This window comes from Dasypus novemcinctus, chromosome 2, assembly GCF_030445035.2.
Source record: "Dasypus novemcinctus isolate mDasNov1 chromosome 2, mDasNov1.1.hap2, whole genome shotgun sequence".
NCBI lineage: Eukaryota > Metazoa > Chordata > Mammalia > Cingulata > Dasypodidae > Dasypus > Dasypus novemcinctus.
Window position 1 is genome coordinate 8,115,162 of NC_080674.1, and position 22,858 is coordinate 8,138,019.

The window sequence follows — 22,858 nt, forward strand, 5'->3', positions numbered from 1 at the left end:
GATGGATCAAAGACCTAAATGTAAGAGCTAAGACCATAAAGACTTTGGAAAACAATGTAGGGAAACACCTACAGGATCTTGTAATAGGAAATGGTTTCATGAACTTCACACCCAAAGCATGAGCAGCAAAAGAACAAATAGATAAATGGAACTTCCTCAAAATTAAAGCCTTTTGCACCTCAAAGGAGTGTGTCATGAAAGTGAAAAGAGAGCTTACCCAATGGGAGAAAATATTTGGTAACCATATATCTGATAGGAGATTTATATCCTGCATATAAAAAGACAAACAACCCATTTTAAAAATGGGTAAAACATTTGAACAGATGCTTCTCCAAAGAAGAAATACAAATAGCTATAAAGCACATGAAAAAATGCTCAAAATCACTAGCTATTAGGGAAATGCAAATCAAAACTACATTGAGATACCATCTTACTCCCATTAGAGTGATTGCTATCAAAAAAACAGAAGACTACAAGTGCTGGAGAGTGTGTGGAAGAATGGGAACATTCATCCACTGCTGGTGGGAATGCAGAAGGATCCAGCCATTCTGGAGGACAATTTGGAAGTTTCTCAAAAAGTTAGCTATAGATTTGCCATATGACCCAGCAATTCCACTGCTGGATATATACCCAAAAGATCTGAAAGTAAGGACACAAACTGATATATGTACACCAATATTCATAGCAGTATTTTACACTATTGCCAAAAGTTGGAATCAACCCAAACGCCTAACAATGGATGAATGGATAAATAAAATGTGGTATATACATACAATGGACTACTACTCAGCTATAAGAATGAATACAGTACAAACACATATGATAACATGGATGAATCTTGAGGACCTTATGTTGAGTGAAGTAAGCTGGGCATTGAAGAACAAATACTACATGACCTCTCTGATATTAAAGAAGCAAACAGAGCTATCTCAGAGAGCTAAAGACTGGAAGATAGGCTTAAAGGATTTTCAGGGGGAGAGGAATGTTGTGAGCTGAGGCCTACATGGGTGAAGTCTGTGATAAGCTGGAAGTAAGCAGCTGTACAAGAAAGGGATAAGATGGGGACATAGGAGTACCTTTGGTGGGGCTTTGTGGGCTTGATGGGGGCTAGGGTTGGGACGATGGGTCAGATGACCCAAGGAATTGGGTGGAAGACTGGGGGAACAGTTGAATATGGGAGAATGTCAGGTATATGGTTGAAACTATACTGTTGAGAAAATTTTTTAGAAAATATTATAAGAAAGGATCATATGTTTAAGGTGCTTAAGGGGGGGGTGGAGCATCCAGTACAGGGGCAAGCTTCTAGGGAGTATGTGGGTGCTCATTTTGTCATAGTGCATTATATATTTGGGTGGAGACCCATACAATGAGAGTGAAGGTGTACCCACATCCTGGGATGACCTGATGTTTCCATATAGAGGGAATTGTGTCTTTTGAGAGAATTGCTGGCTCGCAATTAGTTAGGGCAGTCTAACATGTCAAGCCCTTAGCATTGTTGCAGTATCTGCAAATATGGTCCTTCGAGTAGTGACGATTGATTGTCATGGTGTGCCCTGAGGGGATGGGGAGAGAGGTATAGCATAGATGGAAGCAGGGCAACTGGGGGGCAATGGAAGTGCTACACAAGATCATACAATGATGGATATAGGACATGTTAACTTACAACGAAATTGTGTAAAAGTCTATAAACTAAAATGTAAACCATAATGTAAAACATAAGGAAACTAAAAATTTAGAAATTTGTACAGTCTAAAATATAAACAATAATGTAAACAAAAATGTAACCATGTTTGATAGCTATGTTTCAAAATCTGTACTTCAGCTGCAGCAAATATAACATGAACATGTAAAAAGATCATTGCTGGGGAAAGGGGAAAAGGGTTTGATTTTGGAAATCTGAGAGTCCGCTATATTATGTATGTGAATTACTGTGATCTAAAACTTTTTTGAAGACAAAATTAAAAATTAGGGGTAAAAAAGAAGAAAGGATGTAGACACTGAGGAAGAAATGAAAGAAAGTGCCTTGCCACTGTACATACAGGGCAACACCTATTACAGTGATGAAAGGCAAAACATTAGAAACAAAGTTTTATAATATTTTTCATTTATTAATACACCAATTTATATTTACTTTATTTTAGCATTTCTAAATTACTATGTATTCTATTTCTAAACTTTCAACCCATCACTATATTTCAATTTCCTATTAATTGAATTTGGCAATATATTAGGATTTGTTCTTGAAGAAGTATCTTTACAGTAGTTAGTTGGGTATCTTTACAGTAGTTAGTTATAAATGTCAACTGAGGGAGTGCTGAGTTCCTACTCATGGGAGTTCTGTCACATTCCTCAGTGGAACAACAATAACCCCCAAAGGGTAATGGCAAAGATCAATAAGCAAGGATGGCTATTAATGAACTCTTGATACTGATGACTGTCTTTAGGACCTGTGAGCCTGAAATATGAAATAGGCCTAGAGCTGCAGGGTGCCTAAGAGTTACCTCCTGAGAGCTTCCATGTTGCTCAAATGTGGCCACTCTCTAAGTCAAGCTCAGCATGTAAATGCATTACCTTCTCCAAAGCATGGGACATGACTCCTGGGGATGAGCCTCCCTGGCACTGAGGGATTATTACCAACCACTGCCTGGTGAAGCAACTAGAAAGAGACCTTGAATAAAAGGGTCAACTCAGACCAGCAGAATATCTAAGCCTACATGTTGGAACAAGTGTTAAAAACTGCTTTTTGACCTTGAATAAAAGGGGGAAATGGCAAAGACAAATGATTTTATATGGCTAAGAGTCTTCCAGAAAGAGTTGGGAGGTCATCAGATGGGTCACGCTTATGCACGCCTCAGCAGGACCCCTGAAAAATCCAAAGTAGTTACAACCCTAGGTACTGGTTTTCCTGAAGGCTATGGAGATCCACAGGGTATATGGTCATGGCAGATGGATTTGGAGTTCTGTGCCATGTCAGAGGACCGTACTTTGGAATTTGTGCTCCTGAGTGTGATGGAGCTGGACTCAGATGTGACTTTTCTACACATGCCCCTTCTGTCACTTTTACTGAACCTGTGGTTGGCTCTAGGGATGGTCCATACTCAGGGGACCTGAATCTCTGGACTGCCCATGTGCCAGCTGGGCCCTGAGCCTCAGCAGAGTGGCGACTCCTACTCTCTGGTTCGTTGGCCTTACCCAGGTCAGCTAACAGGGAGGTGAAGATGGTCACAACCACACCAGGGAATCAACTACAACTGCAAGCAGAGGAATTGCATCCATCATCCATGTGGTATCTAAGCCCTGTCTTGATCTAGAGATGGAGAGGGCATCACCATACCAGGGTCCACAGAATGAAGGAATAAAATATGGGCTAGAGTGGACTTACTTATTTTCTACTATAAAACTATTGTGACCAGTAATAGAAGAAATTTTAGCATCGAGGTGGAGAAAGTGGCCACAGTATTTGCTGAGGGCAGGGAGAGGGAAGTAGAAATGTGATATGGGAGCATTTTTGGGATTTTGAGTTGTTCTAAATGATATTTCAGGGTCAGATGCTGGACTTTATATATCCTACCATAACCCACTGAATGTACTGGGGGAGAGTGTGAACTACAGGGTAAACTATTATCTGTGTAGTGCAGCAGTGCCCCAAAATGTGTTCACTGAGTGCAAAGAGTGTGCCACAATGATGAGGGAGGTTGTTGGTGTGGGAGGAGTGGGGTGGGGGCTGGGGAGTATACAGGAACCTCTTATATTTTTTAATGTAACTTTTTTTTGTGATGTATATATCTTTTAAAAATACGATTTACAAAAATGATGAGATGGGGCGGTGGAGAGTGGGTTATATGGGAAACTCATGTTTTTTTTAAATGTTTTTTAATGTAACATTCCTTGTGATCTATTAACTTTAATTAAAAAAACATAGAAAAAAATAAAATAAAATACAATTCAGTGTTTTTTAACATTCACCAAATTGTACAACCATCCCTTCAAATCTAATTTTTGGAACATTTAACAATGCCAAGTATAAACCCCCTACTCTCTAAAAGCCTACCCAGTGGGCCATGGCAGGACATACAATGACTTTTACATACAGTTTCTTTTACTATTTTATTCAACGTATAAGCACCACTATTAAATATTTCTTCCATTTCCACAGTAAGTCTTTTAAGATATCTAAAAGAAGCTACTCCATCACTATTTCTCAACACCTTAATACATTAGGAGAGCTTCTATATATATATATATATACATATATGTTTGCAAAATTTAATTAAATGCCAATTATCAAAACAAATAACAATGAACTGTCCAAGTGACAGCTGGACCTTGAACCTCACAGACTTGCAACTCCTCTGGTTCATTGGACTTACCCTAGGCAGCTAACAGGGAGGTTGAAGAAGGCCAACCACCACACCAGGGAGCCAAGAGTGCCTACAACTGCAAGCAGGAGAATTGCATCCATCATCCATGTGGAATGTAAGCCCCCCCATTGATATAGAGGTGGAGTGGACATAGTCATCCCAGGGTCCACAGGATGGAGGAATAGAGTATGGATTAGAGTGGACTTACTGATATTCTACTATGGGACTATTGTGATTATTAATGGAAGAAGTTGTGGCATTGATGTGGAGAAAGTGGCCACAATAGCTGCTGAGGGTAGGGAGAGGGAAGAAGAGACATGATGTGGGGGCATTTTCAGGAGTTGTTCTGGGTGGTACTGCAGGGACAGATGCTGGACATTGTATGTCCCGCCATGGCCCACTGGGTAGACTGGGGGAGAGTGTAAACTATAACGTAAACCATTATCCATGTGGTGCAGCAGTGCTCCAAAATGTATTCACCAAATGCAATGAATGTGCCACGATGATGAAAGAGGTTGTTGATGTGGGAGGAGTGGGGTGAGGGGGATGGGGGATATATGGGGTCCTCTCAAATTTTTTAATGTAGCATTAAAAAAATAGAGAAAAAAAATAAAACTAAAAAACAAAAGCAAATAACAAAATGACAGTTATAAATCTTAACATATTAATAACTACACTAAGTGTAAATAATCTAGTCCCACCAATTTAAAGACAGAAATTTCCATAATGAATGAAACAATCAGAACCCAACTGTATGTTGTCTACAAGAAATTCACTTCTCATATAACGATAAGGGTTTAAAAGCACAAAAGGATGGGGAAAAATATGCCATGTAAATGCCAATCAAACAAAACTGTAGTGGCTATGTGTTTATCAAGCCAGGTACACTTCAGAGGGGGAAATAAATAACCAAGGACAAAGAGGGACATTCAATAATAATAAAGTTGCAATTGACCAAGAACTCATAAAAATTCTAAGTGTGCATGTATCATACAACAGAAAAAATAGATGAAGGGAAACCTAACAGAACTGAAGGGAGCAAAAGACCAATTCACAATTATATTGGACAATCAAAATCCTCTCTCTATATTTGATATAACTACTAGACAGAAAATCAGAAAGTATACAGAAGTCCTTAAAAGCAACAACAACCATAAGACTCTCCATTCAGCAACAGAATATAGATGACTTTCAAAAGCCTAAGGCCTATGCACCAGAATAGGCTAATCCTGGGCGATAAAGCAAATTTACACAAGTTTTGAATATTTTAAATCCTAAATTTTCTAACCACAATGGATTTAAATTTTCAATCAGTTACAGAAAATTAAGAGGAAGACTGCCAAAAGCTTGGAAATTAATCTATAGTTTTAAAATAACCTATAGGTTAAAGAGGAAATCTCAAAGGGAATATACAAAATATATTGAACTGAATGAAAATACAACATATCAAAGTATGTGGATTGCAACTAAAGTGTTGCTAGGGAAAGTTATAGTGCTAAAATGATTATTTTAGAAATGAAGAAAGTTCTGAAGAAAAGATTCTAATTTATACCTCAGGACACTAGAAAACAAGAGCAAAGTAAAAGCAAAAAGAGGGAATTTTAAATATAAGAGCAGAATCCAATAAAAATGAAAACATAAAAATCAAGCTCTTTTAAAAGATCAATAAAATTGAGAAATCTAACAAGCCTGACAATTAACCTCTGATGGGCGTGTAGTGTGAGCAGAAATTAATCTTTGCTGTTTTAAGCAAGAGGTTGTTTTATTGATTATGTTGGTTTTATGGTATATGTTTGTTTGTGTGCATGTGTCATTTCTGGATCATAAACAATCCTATCCTGACCAAAACAGATATAATGAATAATGCCTAATGTAAATTAACCTTTGTTAATTTTTTTATGGCAAATGAATTAATGAATCTCTTATGGCTGTTTTTTGCATCTTTTGAAAATAGTACATAACCTTAATATGTCACTTTGGGGTGGGAATGTTTGAAGTAAATAATATAATAAACCTGAAGAAATACCATTTTAATGATTCGCCTTGATTAAATAGTTCAGAGTCAATTCAGGAAGTGAAAAGGTATACCATTGTCATTCCTTTCATAAAAATTACTTAATTCTGTCAGGCTTTTGAAAATGTGTTAAAAAAACAGAGACATCAGAATTGACTATGAGCTTGAATCCTTATTTTCAGTTTTAACAAACTAAAGAAGGTTATTCTGTATCAAATGCAGTTATGTATTTGTAAGAAAGACTCGTGTTTGGAACCATAAAAATGTCAAGTCAAATCTAAATTATCGTTTTTGTGTTTATTTTAGAGTTGGCACTTTGTATTTTACTTATTGAGAGGAATATTCTATCATACCAAAGAAGGAATTATTTGCAAGGAAGTGTCCATTACCCAAACTATGAATATGGTTTTAGAGATTTGCACAAAGGTCTGTCAACCAAATAATCATAAAGTTTAATTTTGATCCTGGATAATGACATGAAGTGAATTGCAAGGATAATTCCTAAATCTAAAAAAATTAAACACTTTAGGCAATTAGGTTTCAACCACTATTAGTGCATTAGGGCTCAGAATCTCTCCCAAGGATTAACATTATACATTTACTAACTTATTCTGCTATCAACAGAAGGGAAAAAATTAATTTGAAATGCACCATTTCCTTTCAGCATTACTTCTACTTTTAAATCCTTTCCATTCACATCCAAATCATTGCTGCAGGCATATGAACAAAAATGAAACCTATTTATTTCAGAGTTTAACCATGTATATCATGTGATACTTACCAACAATGCAAAATCATTCTTTAAGATAAAATATGTAGAGCAAAGATAATATTAGAGTATATTGTAAATGTGTTGTTTACTTTCATATAAAATTGTTTCTTTAGTTGCTATTGTAAATGGATTTTTTCCTTGATTTCCTTCTCAGATTGGTCATTACTGGTGTATAGAATTTTGCATAATGATCTTGCAAACTGTCACTTTACTGAATTTATTACTTCTAATAGTTTTTTGTTGGTTTGGGGGGACTTTCTATACATAGAATTACACCACCTGCAAAGCGAGTTTTACTTCTTCCTTTCCAATTTGGGGGGCTTTTATTTCTTTTTATTGCCTAGTTGGCTCTGGCTATAACTTCCAGTACAATGTTTAAGTGATAATAGCGGGCATCCTTGTCTTGTTCCAGATCTTACAGGGAAAGCTTTTTGACATTTGTCATTGAGTATTATATTACTTGTGGGTTTTCATATGCCCTTTATTATTTTGAAGACATTTCCTTCTGTTCCTATTTCTTTAATTGCTTTTATCAAGAAGAGGATGCTGGATTTTGTCAAAGGCCTTTTCTGCATAAATTGAGATGATCATTTTTCCCCCCCTTCATTTAAAAAAATATGGTGTATTACATTAATTGATCCTCTTATGTCGAATCACCCTTGCATACTTGGGATATATCCCACTTGATCACGGTGGATAATTTCTTTAATGTGATGCTGGATTTGATTTACTAGTATATTGTTGAAGATTTTCGCATTTAGATCTATAAGAGAAATTGGTCTGTAATTTTCTTGCCTTGGAGCATCTTTATCTAGCTTTGGTATTAGGGTGATATTGGTCTCTTAGAATGAATTAGGGAGTTGTGCCTCCTCTTCAATTTTTTGCAGGAATTTGAGCAGGATTGGTGTCAATTCTTCTTGGAAGGATGGATAGAATTCACCTGTGAAGGCGTCTGGTCCTGGGCATTTCTTTATTGGGAGGTTTTTAATGACTAATTCAATCTCTTTACTTGTAATCGATCTGTTGTTATATTCTGTTTCTTCTAGAATCAGTATAGGTTATTCATGCATTTCTAGGAATTTATGCATTTCATCTATGTTGTCTAATTTGTTGACATATAGTTGTTACTAGTATCCACTTATGATGCTCTATATTTCTGTGGAGTCAGTAAAAATGCCACCCTCTCATTTATGATTGTATTTATTTGAATCTTCTCTCTTTTTTTTTTTTTTCTCCTTTGTCAGTCTAGCTAAGGGTTTGTCAGTTTTATTGATCTTTTCACAGAACCAACTTTTGATTTTGTTAATGTTCTCTATTGGTTTTTTCAAAATTCTCCATTTCATTTATTTCTTGCCAGTCTTTGCAGTTTCTTTCTTACTGCTTACTTTAGGTTTGTTTTCTATTTTTTTTCTAGTTCCTCCAGGTGTGCAGTTAGGTCTTTGAATTTAGTGCTTTTTTCTTTTTTAATGTAATTTTTTAGGGTTATAAACTTCCTCCTCCGGGCTGTCATCTCTGCATCCCATAAATTTGATGGCTTGTGTTCTCATTTGCATTCATTTCATTACTAATCTCCCTTGCAATTTCTTCTTTGAACGATTGATTGTTTAAGAGTGAATTATTTACCTTCCATATATTTGTGGATTTTCAAGTTTTCTGCCTGCTTTGATTTCTAGCTTCATTCCATTTTGGTCAGGGAAGTTGCTTTGTATAATTTCAATCTTTTAAAATTAATTGAGGGGAGAGGATTTGGCTCAACGGATAGAGCATCCGCCTACCACATGGGAGGTTCAAGATTCAAACCCAGGGCCTCCTGACCAGTGTGGTGAGCTGGCCCACGCACAGTGCTGTTGCACACAAAGAGTGCTGTGCCATGCAGGGGTGTCCCCCATGTAGGAGAGCCCCACACACAAGGAGTGTGCCCCATAAGAAGAGCCACCCAACGTGAAAAAATACAGCCTGCCCAGGAGTGGCATCTCACACATGGAGAGCTGATGCAGCAAGATGACGCAACAAAGAGAGACACAGATTCTGGGTGCCGCTGACAAGAATACAGGTGGACACAGAAGAACACACAGTGAATGGACATAGAGAACAGACAACTGGGGCGGGAGGCGGGGGAGAGAAATAAATAAAAACTTTTAAAAAAATTGAGACTTGTTTTGTAAACCAACATGTGATCTATCCTGGAGAACAATCATGTGCACTTGAGAAAAATGTATATCTTGCTGTTTGTGGATGCAATATTCTGTATATTCCTATTCTGATTAATTTGTTGTATGTATTCATGTTCTCTGTTTCCTTATTGATCTTCTGTCTAGATGTTCTGTCTGTTTATAGAGTGGTTTATTAAAGTCTCCAGATGTTACTGTTATGGTGTCTATTTCTCCCTTCTGTTTTGCCAGTGTTTGCTTCATGTTTTTGAGGGCACTGTAAAAATATTTATTATGTTTATGTTTTCTTGGTGCACTGACACTTTTATTAATATGCAACATCCTTCCTTGTCTGTTTTAACAGCTTTTGATTTAAAGTTTATTTTGTCCATATTTATATGGTTACCCTACCTCTCTTTTGTTTACTATTTGCATGGAATATCTCTTTCCCTCCTTTAAATTTCAACCTGTGTTGAGTCTCTAATAATCAATATTTAGTTGGGATCATGCTTTTTTATCTATTCTTCCAGTCTGTGTCTTTTAATTGGGGAATTTAATCCATTTCCATTCATTTTTATTATTGAAAGGCAGTGCTTGCTATGGCCATTTTGTCCTTTGTTTTTTATATGTCATATATTTTTGCCTCTCTTTCCCTTTAATACATTCTCCTTTTCTGTATAGTTCATCTTTTGTGGTATATCTGACTGGTCGCTTTCTCATTTCTGTTCTGTGTATTTTCCCTTATTAGAAAAATTGGGGGATTACAGAACAATCATGCATAGAATACAGGATTCCCATACACCATCCCACCACCAACACTTTGCATTTGTGTGGAACAATTGTTAAAGTTGATGATAGCACATTTTTGTAATTGTACTATTAAAGTCCATGGTTTAACTTAAGGTTTACTGTGAGGTGTAGTTTCATAGATTTTGTTTTGTTTTGTTTTTATTCTGTTACTGTATATACTTTTTATATACTTACTTTGTGGTGTCTCTGGAGCAAATAATACACAATTTATACCTATAATCTATTAATTTGAAAAGATACCAACTGAGCTTCAATAGCCTTCACATTCTTTCCTCCCATATTGCTCTATTTCCCCTCTGTTCAATTGTGCTCTGACTCTTACAGGAATTAAAGAGTAGAGTTCCCTATTGAGGATCCAATTATCCTTTTAGTTGCCTTTACTGAAGATCATCCCTTCCTCACCCTACCACCGTCTCTCTCTCCTGTCTTTTCCTTTCAACCTTCAGAATTGCCATTAGTAATTCTTGTTGGGCAGATCTTTTGTTGACAGGCACTCTCTATTCTGTTTATCTGTGCATATTTTAAACTTTCCTCATTTTTGAGAACAGTTTTGCCAAATAAAGAATTTTTGGCTGGCAGGTTTTCTCTTTCAGTACCTTCAATATTATGTTATGTTACTGCCTTCTCACCTCCATGGTCTCTGATGGGAAATTGGCACCCATCTTATTGAGAATCCCTTGTACGTAATGAATCATTTTCTCTTTGTGCTTTCAGAATTCTCTTTACCGTTGGACTTTAACATTCTGATTAGTAAGCATTTCAGATTAAGTCTAATACAGTTTATTCTGTTTGGAGTATAGTATGGTTCTTGGACATGTATATTTACATCTTTCATAAGAGTTGGGAAATTTTCAGCCATTATTTCCTCAAATTTCTTTTTGCCCCTTTTCTCTGTCCTTTTCCTCCTGAAACACCCATGATGCATATGTTTGTGTACTTCATGTTGTGACTCATGTCTCTGAGGCCCTGCTCAACTTCTTTTATTCTTTTCTCTGTTTTTCTGACTGTTATGATTTTGATTGTCTTGTCTTCTGGTTTGCTGATTCTTTCTTCTGCCTGTTCAAATCTGCTGTCAAGTGCTCTAATGTAATTTTAATCTCCATTATTGTGCCTTTCATCTCTATAATTTGCTATGCATCTTTTTATACTTCAACTTTTTCTTTAGGCTCATATATATTTTAAAAATTCTTTAGCTATATATTCACCATTATTTTATTTCTATCCATATGTTCTTTTATCTCCTTGAATTGATTTTGGAGATTTCTTTGAACTTCTTTGATTAGTTTTTCCAAGTTCTTTGTCTCCTCTGAAGTTTCAAGTTCTTCTCCCGACTGAGCCATCTCTCCTATTTGGTGGGAATGTACAATACAATCAATATGGAAAATGTTCTAACAACCATTCCAATTCTAATTATTTATTGAAGAGAAATTACAGCATATATTCACAAAAAGACTTGCAGAAGAAGGTTCATAACATCTTATTTATAATAGTTAACAACAGGAAACATCCCAAGTGTCCTTCAATACATGATGGATAAACAATCTTTGGGATAGTATTACAATGTATTGCTACTCTACATTAAAAAGGAATGAATGATTGATACATGCAAGAACATGGAGGAAGCTCCAAAACCTGCTAAGTAAATAAGAATATATGGTTCCATTCCAATTACATGAAATTCTAAAAGAGGTAAATCCAATCTCTAGTGGAATAACGTTTTTTAAAAAAATGTTTGTTCATTTGGGTAAGATTGGGAAGACTATTTACTGGGAAAGGGCATGAGGGAACTTTCTGGGATATGGATAATATTTCATATTTTTATAAGGGTTTGGATTGTAATTTAAGCAGTTGGCAAAATTCATCAAATGCACATTTGCTATTTGTGCATTCCATTGAATAGAAATTTTATATAAAACCTGAAAAGAAATATTAAACTCAAGTTAATAATATATACATGCTTAAATATTTAAAGGAAAGTGTACTGATGTATGAAATTTACTTTGAAGTGCATCAGTAAAAAATAAAATGCATTAAACAAAGTAAAGATGGATAGATATGTGTATAGATATGTGATAAAATGAGTATAGTAAAATAATAATGGTAAAATCTCAGTGGTGAATATTTGGGTATTCACTATAAACTTTTAATTCTGCTGTTTTCTTAATAAACTCATTCTTAAAATATTGGTAAATTGCTATAAACCAATTCTTTATACAAATGTCATTCTCACCAAATTAGAAAATAAGCTGATACATTTATTGCTTTAAATGAGCTCACTCCATCTTAATAATGCATGTGAGACCATTCCTTTCCATTTTATATTTTCAGTTTATAGATTTATAATTTTTCTATTGTAAGCCAACTGTTGTAAGCCAACAATGAAATTACATTCATGTTCTTAAGTATTCGTTATCTCTACAGACTTCAGATTAGCAAAATGTATTATTTGGGAGGCTCCCTTATTGACTGATCTATATTTTTGTGCAATGTGATTACTGCACATGGAGGTGGAACATACAAACATGAATAACCCAACACCAAAAGGAATAATTTAATGACTACAGTTAAAGGAGCAAAAGGTGTCCAAGGTCTGCTACAAGCATGTTCCTTATTCACTCTGGGCTCTTGGCTAAGATTTTTAAACCCTGAGTTTAGCAGATGATACTTCCTGAACAAATGCTGTGAAGTCACTTACATAATGAAGTGACATCATCTCTTTCTCCAACTTCTGCCATCTTTCTGGCCAGCACATAGTGTCCATATCCTTCTATTAAAGTGAAATTTTGCAAAACCAGAAAGAAGAATAATTTTTGTGGGATTCTCTTCAGAATGGTAGGAAAAATAAGCATAGAGAGGACCAAAAAATAAAATGATTAATCTACAATTGCCAAAAGCTGGAAGCAACCATCTTTTCAAAACAGATGAATAGATAAGCAAAATGTGATTTACAAGTAACATCATTGACATGTTGATGTAAGACATCTCCTGGAAAAATTTCTCCTCGGAATCAATTACTAAAAGGACAAATCCCACTTACTAAGAACTCTGGAGGATGAGAGTCTGAATATGGACTCCACAAATGCTGAACTGAAGGAAAAAATAATCAAGTAGGAGATTTTCTTTTCAGACACACCAGTCTGGACTCCTCCCCCTCCCTCAGTCTCATATAGCATGGGAGTCGTACAGAGGTAGCACAGCCGAGACTCCTTCTTCTGCAGCTACAGACTATGAGCAACTTACAGCAGTGGGTTAGAAACCTATGCATATACAGGTACAGGGACCAAAGTCCATAGAGATCCAGGGTGGAACACAAAACACTGAGGAATATCAAGAAGAAAAGGGCCCACAGGGGGAAAAAATAAGGACAACTTCCAACCTGTTGTAGGAGGTGCACTCACTCAGTCCAGCTGGATCACTTAAATGCAAATCAGCAGAACACCAGTAAGTCCACTGTGATCCATATTTTATTCCTCCATCCTGTGGACTCCGGGATGGTGATGTCCACTACACCCCTAAATCAAGAGGAGGCTTAGAGCCCACATGGTTAATGGATGCAATTCTCCTGCTTGCAGTTGTAGGCACTCTCATTTCCCTGGTGTAGTGGTTGACCATCTTCAGCTCCCTGTTAGCTGACCTGGATAAATCCAATGAACCAGAGAGTAGGAATTGCAACACTGCTGAGGCTCAGGGCCCAGCTGGCACATGTCCAGTACAGAGATTCAAGTCTCCTGAGTATACACCAATCCTAACACAAAACACAGGTTCAGTAAAAGTGACAGAAGAGGCATGTGTAGAAAAGTCACATCTGAGTCCAACTCTATCACACTCTGTAGCACAAAATCGTATCATTGATGTGGAGACAGTGGCCATGGTAGTTGCTGAGAGTAGGGAGAGGGAAGAAGAGATGCGATGTGGAGGTGTTTTGGGGACTTGGAGTTGTCCTAAATGATATTGCAGGGACAGATGCTGAACAATATATATCCTGCCATAACCCACTGAATGTACTGGGGGAGAGTGTAAACTACAAATTGCGTGTCATCCTTGTGCAGGGGCCATACAAATCTTCTCTGTATTGTTCCAATTTTAGAATATGTGCTGACGAAGCGAGCACAGGAGAGTGTAAACTACAATGTAAAGTATAATCCATGCAGTGCAGCAGTGCTCCAAAATGTATTTACCAAATGCAATGAATGTGCCATGATGATGAAAGAGGTTGTTGGTGTGGGAGGAGAGGGGGTGGGATGGGGAGTGGGGTATATTTTTAATGTAACATTTTTTTGTGATCTATGTATCTTTAAAAAAAAAAAAAGCAAATTGTACCTTCCTGGACTTGACCAACCTTTCTGGATTGTCAACCTTTGGGTCCCTATGATGTGATACCCTAACAGGGAAAACAATAGAGGCAGTAAACCTCACAATTTAAAAAAACAACAACAACAGTAGGGTAGGGGGACTGAGGTGCTTTAGGACAGGATAATCCCAGAAATGAAAAGTGTAAGGAAGAGGTGGCACTGCATGAGGGAGAGAATTTTTAAATATCATAGAAGCTTGGAGAAAAATTCTGCAAAACAAAGAGCAGAATTGATCAAAATTCTCTGAGAAGAGACAGAAGGAAACTTTCTCCTGGAGGTGAAAGATCTTAAAAATTGTACCACATGTCCAGAGCAAGAAACAGATGAAGAAGAGTGAGAAAATCTGAATAGTTGAAAACAGGCTACTTAAAATATCCAGAATAAATTGAACAAAGCATATAGAAGGGCATTAACACAAAGCCAATGGACAATAAAACCCCTGACAGGAGAATCTGACCTTCAGAGTTAACACATCAAAATAATCAGATACCCAAACATTAACAAAAAACTACAAGCTATACTAAGAAACAGGAAGATATGTCTCAGCTAAGGGAACAAACTAAAACTTCAGAAGAGACATAGAATTTGGAACAACTAATCAACAAAGCTTGAAAAAATCTCCTAAATTAATTCAAGGAAATGAAGGAGGATATGGACATAGAGCTAAAGGATATTAAGAAGACAAAGTGTAGCATAAAGAATTCAAAAGTTTAAAAAAAGAAGCACAACAGAAATTACGTGCATGAAAGGCACAAGAGTGGAGATTAAAAATACACTAGAGGGAAGCAGACTTGGCCCAGTGGTTAGGGCATCCACCTACCACATGAGAGGTCTGTAGTTCAAACCCCGGGCCTCCTTGACCCATGTGGAGCTGGCCCATGCACAGTGCTGATGCACACAAGGAGTGCCCTGCCATGCAGGGGTGTCCCCTGCATAGGGGAGCCCCACGCGCAAGGAGTGTGCCTCATAAGGAGAGCTGCCCAATGCGAAAGAAAGTGCAGCCTGCCCAAGAATGGTGCCCCACACACAGAGAGCTGACACAACAAGATGACGCAACAAAGGGAAACACAGATTCCAGGTGCTGCTGATAAGGATGGATGTGGTCACAGAAGAACACACGGCTAATGGACACAGAAAGCAGACAACTGTGGGGGGGAGGCGAGAGAAATAAATAAATCTTTTAAAAAAATACACTAGACACATACAACAGATTTGAAAAGGTAGAAGAAAGAATCAGCAAACTATAAGACAGTACAATCAAATCATACAGATAGAGAAAATATTAGGAAAAAAAATAAGCTGTGTTTCAGGGATTTAACAAGCAGCATGAAGTGTACACACATGCATGTCAGAGGTGTCCCAGAAGAAGAGAACAGAAAACAGACAGAAATAATATTTGAGCAAGTAACGGCTAAAAATTTCCCAACTTTTGTGACAGACATAAATATACATGTCCAAGAAGCACAACATACTCCAATCAGAATAAACCCTTAAATCTAGATTCATTCCAAGATACATATTAATCATAATGTCCATGCCAAAGGTAAAGAGAGAATTATGAAAGCACAAAGAGAAAAGTGATTCATCATATCCATGAGATCTTCAATAAGTTCCATTTCTTACCAGAAACATGGAGGTGAAAAGTCAGGGAATTAGCCAACGGGGTGCCGGTGCAAAGTACCAGAAATTATTTGGCATTTATAAAAGTATTTATTTGGGGTAGAAGCTTACAGTCACAATGCCATAAAGTGTAAGTTACTTCCTTCACCAAATTCTGTTCCCATAAGTTGGAGCAAAATGGCTGCCGGTCTCTGTGAGGGTTCAGTCTTCATCTTCCTCCTAAGGCTCTATGGACCCAGCTCCTTCCATTCTCAGCTGTAAATTAGAGAGCTCATCTCTCTCCCAGAGACTCATTTCACTCTGGGCTCAGCTGCTATGCTCTCTCCACAAGGCTAGCTGTAAATTATCAGGCAAACAATTTTTCTCTCTTCCTGGGGCCTCTGCTGTGTCTTTGAAGCTGTCCCTATTCCTCTGTGTATTTACTTCCAGGGGCTCCAGCATCAAAAGTCCAACTTTCTCCTCTGCTATGTCATTATCTCTGTGATTCCCCACCCATCAAGAAGGTAGGAACCTGATCTCCTGCAGATGTGACCCAATCAAAACCCTAATCATAATTTAATCAAGTAAAAGTGAAACCTCTGAATTCAATAAAATCTAAGGGTATCACTAGCCCAGAGGAGCAGAACAGTTTATAATCAGTATTTCTTTTTGGATTCGCCAACAATATCAAATTGCCATGGGCAGTGATATATTTAAGGTAAGGAAAGAGACAAACTGCCAGCCAAAAGCTCTTTATCCAGAAAAACTATCCCTCAAAACTGAGGGAGAGTTTAAAATATTCACAGATAAACAGAAACTAAGAGAGTTCCTCAAAAAGACACCCATCCTACAAAAATTACTAAACTGAATTTTGTAGGTTGAGAGGAAAAGACAGGAGAGAATAGCTAATAGGGAAGAAATGAAGATCTTTAGTAAAGATAAATTAAAGGTTAAAGGTAAAACCCAACATTACTAGATCCTCAATATATAAATCCACTATTTAATTCCTATAAAATAAGAATACAAGAAAAGGCCTATTTCTTCATAATAGAAATTCAAAATATAAAAAGGAAATTTGAGTTAAAAAAAACAATATAAAGGGGAAACAGAGGGATATGGGAGCTGAGAATGTGTATGCTATTGATCAGTAATGTTTCCATACATTACTAATGAGCAATCTGAGGAGAAAATCAAGAAACAAATTGCATTTACAATAGCAACTAAAATAATCAAATATCTAGGAATAAATTTAACCAAGTGTGTAAAGGACTTATCCTCAGAAAATTATAAAACTTTGCTAAAATAAATCAAAGAGCTAAGTAAATGGAAGGTTATTCCATGCTCCTGGATTGGAAGAAAAAATTTTAAGATATAAATTCTACCCAAAATCATTTACAGATTCATTGCAATCCCAATCAAAATTGCAAGGGCCTAATTTGCAGAAATGGAAAAGCCTGTCATCAAATTTATTTGGAAGGGTAATATACCCCAACTAGCCAAAACTCTGTTGACAAAGAAAAATGAAGTTGGAGGACTTTCACTTCCTGATGTTAAAGCTCACAACAAAACTACATTGGTCAAAACAGCACGGCATTGGCACAAGGATAGACATATCAACATTGGAATCAAATGGAGAGCTTGTTTGTGCACTGTATCAAACAGATCAACAATTCAAACACTGTTGATGCCATGTTTTACCTTACAGTATCTCCTCTCATTAATCCCATAATTTTTAGCCTGAGAAACAGGGAAATTAAGCATGTTTTAGATAGAATGTTTGCTAATATTCTGGATACCCAAAGGAAGATTTTTTTTGTTTGACTGGAAATAGCATTTAAATCATAAAATTGGAATAAAATGTATAAAATCATTTTCTCTACATTCAAATAATATTAAAATGTTGGTCAATTGGTTGTTTTGATATAAAATAGGTGCAATATAATTAAATTTGCATAATTAACATTTGCACATAAAAGTTGCTTGAATAAAATGATTATTCTGTAAAAAAAAAAAAAAGAAAAAAAAGAAATAGATCCTCACATCTATGCCCAATTCAATTTAGACATGGTTGCCAAGTCCACTCAACTGGAAAAGAATAGTCTCATCAACAATGGTGCTTGGAGAACTGGATAACCATATGTAAAAATAAATGATGGAGGACCCTTATCTCACACCATATACAAAAATTTATTTAAAATGGATCAAAGACGTAAATATTAAAACCAGGACTACAAAGCTTCTAGAAGGAATTTTAGTGAAGCATCTTTAGGATTTTGAGTTAGGCAATGGCTTTTTAGAATTTACAAACAGGCGGCAGACTTGGCCCTGTGGTTAGGGTGTCCGTCTACCACATGGGAGGTCCACGGTTCAAACCCTGGGCCTCCTTGACCTGTGTGGAGCTGGCCCATGCACAGTGCTGATGTGTACAAGGAGTGCCCTGCCTCGCAGGGGTGTCCCCTGCGTAGGGGAGTCCCACGTGCAAGGAGTGCGCCCTGTAAGGAGAGCCACCCAGCGTGAAAGAAAGTGCAGCCTGCCCAAGAATGGTGCTGCACACATGGAGAAAAAAGAAAGTGCAGACCTGCCCAAGGATGGTGCCACACACACGGAGAGCTGACACAACAAGATGACGCAACAAAAAGAAACACAGATTCCCATGCTGCTGACAACAACAGAAGTGGACAAAGAAGATGCAGCAAATAGACACAGAGAACAGACAACTGGGGTGGGGTGGGAGGGAGAGAAATAAATAAATAAATAAATCTTTAAAAAAAATTTATAAACAAAGCACAAGCAACCAAAGGAAAAAAAACCAGATGACTGAGACCTCCTCAAAATTAAAGACTTTTGTACATCAAAGAATTTTGTCATGAAAGTAAAAAGACAATCTACTTAACAAGAGAAAATATTTAGAAACCACAAATCTAATGAGTTTAATATCCTGAATATTTTAAGAAATCCTATATCTCAACAATAAAAAGACAAGCAGCCCAGTTTAAAAAAATGGGCAAAAACCTTGAATTGACATTTTTCCAAAGAGGATAATACAAATGACTACAAAGCATTTGGAAAGATTCCTACATCATAAGCCTTTAGGGGAATGCAAGTCAAACCCACAATGAGATATCATTCCTCACCCATTAGAATATTTAATACTAAAAAAACAAAGAAATCTTCAAGTCTTGGAGAGTATGGAGAGAAATAGGAACACTTATTCATTGCTGGTAAGCTACTGTGGATGACAGTTTGGCAGTTCCTCAGAAAGCTAAGTATAGAATTACCATATGACCCAGAAATCCTTCTAGTAGATTTATACCCAAAACCTCTTGAGTGAAGGGAACCTCAAGATGCTTGGCTTTCCACCATTGTGTAGAAAACCTCTTTACCACTTAGTTGCTTAAAACAACATTGTTTATTTGCTAATGACTCTGCAATTTGGGTAGGGTGAAGAAGGGACCGCTGGTCTCTGCCCCACAAGGCATGGCCTGCGGTGGCTGGACTGGACTGTGGGATTCACTTCCAATGTGGTCTCACTCCTGCGGCCAGCAAGCTCGTTCTGTTTTTGCTTGGTCCTGTTTGAAGGGCCCTTTGGAGTCCTCCACATTCCTCCACATTCCAGGGAAACTGGAGTCCTCACCTGGCAGCTGGCTTTCCCCAGAGTGCAAGAGTGGAAGTTGCCAGATGTTTTTAATTCCTGAGCTTGGATGCCCTACAACGTGGGTTCTGCTGCATTCTGTTGTCCAAAGCACTCAAGCACTGGTGCAGATTCCCCTGGAAGGGAAGTGGGGATCCTTATGATGGGAGTATGGGGGAACTAGATCACATTGCAAAAGGTCCTAAGTGATGAGAGATGCTCTTCTGGCCATTTTGTTAACACAACCTACTGCCGCTGGCTAGTCAGGCTTTAGCGTACCCTCATCTGTCTCCTGAATGGTGGGAGACAACATTTCAGGAATGGCAGCTCAGCCCGAATCCTGAAATTTATGCTCCAACTGCAATTTTCCTCCTGATAAATGTAAAAATTCTTCCTACATCACTTCTCCCAACATTCTGATTCCCAAATACAAATCTTACTAATTCAGCCTCATTTTGTCTTGACCTTTTAAAAATAGGCTTTCAAGTATCTTTGTTTTACCTATATAGTGATTTTCATTTCTCATTTGTAGGGTTTCTCTCTTTCCTCATTCTTTCATGATACCTCCTTTCCTAGTAGTTTTAGCCAGAAGCCAACACTGTCACTTTCAGGATCCATGCCTCAACTGTTTTCCTCATCAAAACTTAACATACATTTATACTATGTAATCACTCACTGAAATTCAAGCCAAAATGTATATGCGTATGTGTTAGGGTGGTAGGAAGGCAGGATTCAGAGTTCCTTGTCCAAAGATGCCAAAGCAACATGTAAATTAGTTAGTGAAGCTAACAGATATTGTTAGTGAATTTTAATAGCCTTTTAAACAGGCTCCAATGTCCTCAGGCTTCCAAAGTCCCAAAACTTGTACCATACTCCCAAGAACTGGCATCATCAGTTTGTCCTTATTTCAGTTGAAATGTAGAATTAAGTGTCTACCTACAACCAAATGCCCTTAAGTATTCCCCACAAACTATTGTGGGGTTTTGTGTACATGCAATAAGTTGAAAACACAATTATACAAGAGCAGTTCTTATTTGTCTTAGGAAGGGCCACATTTGATGGGTTGAGGGTTTGGAAATGGTGAACATGCATGTTGGGAAGAGCATTTTTCCTTCTGTGTTTTGCTTCTTTGTCCTATCACAAAAGCTGGTGATCTGCTGTTTTACCTCCTCCTCCCCTCTCTTTGTTAAAGTGAAGATAAATAAGAGAAAGGATGATGACAGAAGACAATTTTAAAAAGTATTATTGGATGTTGGATAACCTGTTTTCATCTTGTTTGACTTCTGCCTCAACAAAAATTATTGTGAGGAAATATGTTTGATATATATATATACACACACACAGACACACACATACACAAACACACACACACATATATATCTCTTTTCCTTTGCTTTCCTCTTTCAGATTTTATACCTTCTATTATCTGATTTGGACTTCAGCTTTGGGTCTGTAGGTTCTCAAATTTCTTCTCCAATGTTTCTTTTTTAAAAAAATTAATTTACTGAAATATATCACCTGCACACAAACATACATAAACAATAAATGTAGTAATAGTTTGTGGACTTACAAAACACACATGTATAACATCATACAGGACTCTAGTAACTCACCCTACCACCAACACCTTACACTGTTGTTAAACCTTTTTAACTAATGATTAAAGAACATTGTCAAAATATTACCACTAACCAAAATATTTACACTGAAAAGAAATTTGAAGGCTTCAGCAAAATCGAAAGTCATTGCTAATATATCCTGGTCGTGAGAATGGAGAAAAGTGAATGGGAGAATTGACCTAGTTATGGAAGCAAGATAGAGTTGTCAGATTGGGGGTGTGCTATAGAAATATTGTGTAGAAGATTAAAAAATCTATGCCAAGTTTGGTCATAGGCAGGGCAAATATGCAGTAAAATATGGGCCCTTTGTATGTCCAGCCACAGTCATGGTAACATTCGTACATGACTTGAAAATGACATATCTGTGAGCAAATAATCAGTAAGTGTGGTCTGTGGTCTAATAGAGACCTTTAAAGACGCTCTGAGAAATGGAGATGAAAAAGCAAGAGATCTTAAAGGGGCTAGAACTACAGTGGGGGTGCCTGGTAGAATTTGGGACCACAGAATAAGGGGCTTTCTAGCAAGATCTAGAATAGTAAAGATGTAGTCACTGCTGGAAACCTGCCTGAGGCAGAGGGAGAGGAATAGAAATACTCCGGTTTCTCTGTTTCTTCAGTCCTGTCTCCTGCCTTGGCTAAAATGAGAGAGAAATCAGAAGGGAAGGGAAATTGGTAAACAAAGCCTGCTGGGATCTGCCCTGTGATACAGAGCAATGAAAGGAAGGATGGGGAAGAGATGTGAGAACAAACGGCTAGTACCCAGCAGACCCTTCTAGCACTTATGTGCATAGTTTACTTTTTTTCCTAAGCAAGCCTGCTTTCACTCTGGCTAAAAAAAGGCTAAGAGAGGTCTGTTGCAAAATGCAAAGGCATCCCTCCTTTTCCTTTTTTTATAGTTTATGAAAATGATAAGTTCTTGTCTCAAAAGTTTCACAACAAGTTGGGTGGTTTTTATTTCCAGTCTCCCATCTTTTCACAGGATTCAGGTATGACTACAGTGATTGTTGCAATGACAAAAATATCTGAGTAGCAAATATTTTATTTGGCCTTCCCCCAGTAGACCAAAGCTTTTCTTCTCAAGGACCAGCAAATTCACTTTGGAAGAGTGACCAGAATATCTGAAATTCCATTTAAACCTGTTGATGCCAACATTTTCGGGTGGCTCATGGGAACAGGGAAAGGTGGACACCTGGTAGCTACATTTACACATTCCTTGTTGAGGACATTTGAGGGATAGTGATTCCCAAGGTCATGGGTTTACAAAGTATTCATGCAGAGAGGACAGAGTTCCCAGGTATCCCCCTCATACTCTGTTTCCCCTAGTATTAACGCTTCCCTTTAGTGTCTTACATTTGTTACAGTTGAGAAGACAATATCACTGTAAGTAGATCGTTAACTCTAGTCCACCTTTACAGATGCTATGAGAGATGGAGATGAGGAAGGCAGGGGGCTTAGGAAAGATTTCACAAAAGAGAAACCTGGTCCCTTCGAGTTATTAGGATGTGTGAGAAGTCGGACGGGCACTGTGGCACTGGAACAGCATCTGCAAAG

The 22,858-nt window shown here is 37.3% G+C and overlaps 1 pseudogene; it reads right to left on the reverse strand.

The window, feature by feature from the left end:
* Window positions 1–14,117: 14,117 nt before the first annotated feature.
* Window positions 14,118–14,218, reverse strand: LOC111761453 (U6 spliceosomal RNA; annotated as a pseudogene).
* Between the last annotated feature and the right edge of the window lie 8,640 nt (window positions 14,219–22,858).